This window comes from Podarcis liolepis, assembly GCF_965112155.1.
Source record: "Podarcis liolepis genome assembly, chromosome: 15".
Lineage (NCBI taxonomy): Eukaryota > Metazoa > Chordata > Lepidosauria > Squamata > Lacertidae > Podarcis > Podarcis liolepis.
Genome location: NC_139566.1, coordinates 31,941,834 through 31,946,415, shown reverse-complemented (window position 1 = coordinate 31,946,415; position 4,582 = coordinate 31,941,834).

The following is a 4,582-nucleotide window of genomic DNA, read 5'->3' as shown; positions in this document are numbered from 1 at the left end:
CAGCTGAGGGGAGGTGGGCGGGGCCTGCTCAAAACCTATAAGCTGCAAAAGGGAACGGAGGGGGCGTGGCTTCCTCGCCCGTCGCGCGCCGAGGCGAACTGGGCGGGGTTTGAAGGTGGGCGGGACGCTTAAGGGGACGAGCCGCAGCAAGCAGGCGCCGCCGCGAAAGGGGCGTGGCTTCGGCTTCACGGCTTGCCTGTGGGGGGCGTGGTCTCTGGCGGGCGAGGCGTGGCCTCTGCGGGGACTGCGGTAACTTCAGAGCCGCAGAGGAGGCGGGGGAGGAGGAGGAGGAGGGAGGGAAGGAAGAAAGCTGTGGGTCACGTGATTGCTCCCCCTGCAGCCTTTTAAACAGGCTCCTGTTCCGATTCGCGGTTAAGGTGGGTTCCCACTCTGAGACGGCTGCAATCTCATGCATACCTGCCTGAGAGGGTAAACTGTGCCGCGCTAGGGCTTGCTTCTGAGTAAACTGGGATGGAAAAATGCACGTGGCAAAGTAGTTTTAAATTAAAGCTTATGCTTCCTAAAAATCGTGGAGCCATATTTCTAAAGTTTTTCTTCGGGTAGCTAAGCGGGTTTGAGCCACACGTGGGGATGGGGGGAGGATTTTAATGGATCCTTGATGGCCCGATTAAAGAAATACAGTAACCACCGGCAAACCCAAAGCACCTATTGTCTAAACCGCAGCTGACATCTTGGCATATGGACTGTCTTATTTAAATCTATTACGGATCCATTAGAGCTGCAGGAATGCTCGTGATTTGTTTTTCAATACATAAGTAAAGGTAAAGGGACCCCTGACCATTAGGTCCAGTCGTGGCCAACTCTGGGGTTGCGGCGCTCATCTCGCTTTACTGGCCGAGGGAGCCGGCGTACAGCTTCCTGGTCATGTGGCCAGCATGACTAAGCCACTTCTGGCGAACCAGAGCAGCACACGGAAACGCCGTTTACCTTCCCGCCGGAGTGGTACCTATTTATCTACTTGCACTTTGTCGTGCTTTCGAACTGCTAGGTTGGCAGGAGCAGGGACCGAGCAACGGGAGCTCACCCCGTCGCTGGGATTCAAACCGCCAACCTTCTGATTGGCAAGTCTGTGGTCTAAACCACAGAGCCACCTGCATCCCATGTATTGAAACCCACGTTTCAATACATGGGACCCTGCCAAATCCACTTTCAAATCATAGCATGCTTCTGTGTGCATGTGAAAATTCATTGTAAAAGCATAAGAACATGAGGCTGCAGGATCAGGCCAGGGGCCAGCCAGATGCCTGTGGGAAGCCTGCAAACAGGACCTGAGTGCAACAGCACTCTGCCCATCTGTGATTCCCAGCACTCAGCATGGGGCGTACTGTTTCCAACAGCAAAGCCAAAAAAGTGTCACGAATTTGTGGCACTTTGGCTTATAAAAGGTATAGCATCTTGATGTTTTAAAATAAAAAAAATATTGTCAGTTGTCTCAAATCAACGCTGTAATAACCACAGCTCATATCCATGCCTGCAAGAATGCTGTTAAAAAAACAGACCCCGTGCTTGAAGGCACTGCAGTGGTACAAAAGCCTGTATGTGAAGCGTAGATCTTCCTGCTTTTTATATGGCATCAATTCCACCAGCTAATTACAGCTTGCATCTAAGCTCGCATATTGCATGGTAAAAAAAGAGAACATGCTAGCACTGCCTCATGGTGCAGCTGTGCTATGAAATGTGTGCCACTCGGCTGAGAGACCAGCCACTTTTGTGCTCTCCTTGAATTCTTTGTATTCCAGCTAGTCCTTATAACAACATTGTAACTAAGATCTAGTTTCTTGCTTCTCTCTCCCCACCCCCAAACTGACTTTTCCCCTTTGGTGGTGCCTTTTAAGATTGTACGCCTGAGGTTACAGCAACTGTTTATTCAGCTTTATTAAGGAAAACATTTCAGCTAAAGGAAAAGACGAAAACTCTTATTAGCAGCACAGATTTGAGACATGCGTCAAATTCACCACCCCATCAGAATTTACGTCACCCAGTGAGCTTTGTGCCTGAGTGGAGATTTGAACCCTGGTCTTCCAGGTCATAGTCAAAACACTAATTATTGCGCTATACTGGATCTTATTCCAGGCATTGCAAGCCTGCTGTCCTCTAGCTGTTTTGTACAGCAAGTCCCATCTTCCCTGGCCACTGACCACCCTAGCTGGGGTTGATGGGAGCGGGAGTCTGAAATCATCTGTAGAGCACCATACTGGCAACTCCAATGCAAAAACAGATACTGATGGTATGGATGATGCTCTTCCCTTGTCATTTTAGCAATCAGATCACAAAAATTAAGTGTTTAAATCCACAGCTCATAACTGCGCACATTCAGCTCTTTATATCCAGTGCTTTGTTGTAAGCCATTACAAAGAGATAGCTACATGGTTTTCACAGAGAAGCTTCCAAATCAGCAAGCAGCATATTAAAAAAGACAGTAAAGGTAAAAGGTAAAAGACCCTTGGATGGTTAAGTCTAGATGAAATTGACTATGGCAGTGATGGCCAAACTTGGCCCTCCAGCTGTTTTCGGACTACAATTCCCATCATCCCTAGCCAACAGGACCAGTGGTCAGGAATGATGGGAACTGGAGGGCCCAGTTTGGCCATCACTGGACTATGGGGTGCGGCACTCATCTTGCTTCAGGCAGAGGGAGCCGGCGTTTGTCCGCAGACAGTTTTCTGGGACTTGTGGCCAGCATGACTAAACAGCTTCTGGCACAACGGGACTCCGTGACGAGTGCCAGAGCACACCAAAACACCGTTGACCTCCCTGCTGTAGTGGTACCTATTTATCTACTCACACTGGTATGCTTTCAAAATGCTACGTTGGCAGGAGCTAGGACAAAGCCATGGGAGCTCACCCCATCACTGGATTCAATCTGCCAACCATACGATCGGCAAGCCCAAGAGGCTCAGGAAGATAACCTCTTCTGAGATGATGCCTCCTACAACATTTGTGTATCGTGAAAACACATTAGCTACCACTTTCCTCCAGCAAAATTCCATACCTCTCCCTCTTCTTAAACTTGACAACAGCCTCAGTATTTTTTGGCTGATCATCTCAGGGTGGAGAAGGCTGTATAGACCAATAGTAACACCACTAACTTCCCCCAGGAGCAAACTGGCAGCTATTGCAGTTCTTTGAGTACAGGTGCAATCTGCTGCAGATTTTATGTTATAAATCGCTTTTAAGAGGTCTGTTTTGGCCCTGAGGGGTGGTCTGAAAAACACAAGTTAATGAAATAGAAAATAAGTAAAACGTAGTCTAAAAGACCAGCAATTCAGAGAGAGATAAACTCGCTAAGTGTAAATCTAGCCACCCCAAGCACCTGTTTGCTCTAACAGTTTCCCAACGCGACAGAGTAGAACAGCATGAAACAGGTCCCCCCCCCAGCAATTTCTTTTTTTAAAATTGGTCAGGAACATGAAAGGGGGGGGGGGAGAGAGAGAGAGATCACAGATGACAATGTTACTTGGTACAAAAATATTTTTCATCCTCTTATTACATAATCGGAGCAGCTTTCACGTTGAGGGGGAGGAACAGATGGCAAAAACTGTGGTGCTGCTTATCATTCAGCCCTTGTAGGCCCCATAGAAGTGAATGGGTCTTACATGCATCGAAGCACCTGCAGGACTGCAGCAAGAAGTCAGCCTGTTGTGTTACTTACATTTATAGACCACCTCATCTGGAAAGTCACAGGCTACATGGGCAACACCCTACACCCTCAAACCAATAGAGAGTAATGGGCTGCAATCCAAAAGCTGCTAGAGTTTGCGCTAACGGACTGGTGAGCTTTAATGTTGCGCAACAAAGGAACCCAAACTCAGCAGTTGTGCTTGCAGAAACTCACTGTGCGCAACCAACTGCACCATCTATTGTGCAACAAAGTTACAGGCAACTTGCTTGTTCACTCTCTTGTGCAAATATACGCCCTGGTGTATTTAACTTGGTGCTACGTTGGATAAGGTAAAGGTAAAGGGACCCCTGAGCATTAGGTCCAGTTGTGACCGACTCTGGGGCTGCAGCGCTCATCTCGCTTTATTAGCCGAGGGAGCCAGGGTACAGCTTCCGGGTCGTGTGGCCAGCATGACTAAGCCGCTTCTGGCAAACCAGAGCAGTGCACGGAAACACCGTTTACCTTCCCGCTGGAGCGGTACCTATTTATCTACTTGCACTTTGACGTGCTTTCGAACTGCTAGGTTGGCAGGAGCAGGCACCGAACAATGGGAGCTCACCCCGTCGTGGGGATTCGAACTGCCGGCCTTCTGATCGGCAAGTCCTAGGCTCTGTGGTTTAACCCACAGCGCCACCCACGTCCCGCTACGTTGGATAGAAACACATTTATTGTGTTGGCCAACCACATGCCTCTGGGAAGCCTACAAGTGGGGCATGAACACAATCACCATCCTCCCCACTTGTGATTCTGAGGCATACTGCCTGCAACAGCAGTGGTAGAATGTAGCCATCATGGCTGGTAGACATGGAAAGCTTTGCCCTCCATAAATTTGTCTTATTTTTTCTGAAGCCACCCGTGGCTACATCTGCTGAGAGCACAGTTCCATAGTTGTGTGAAGAA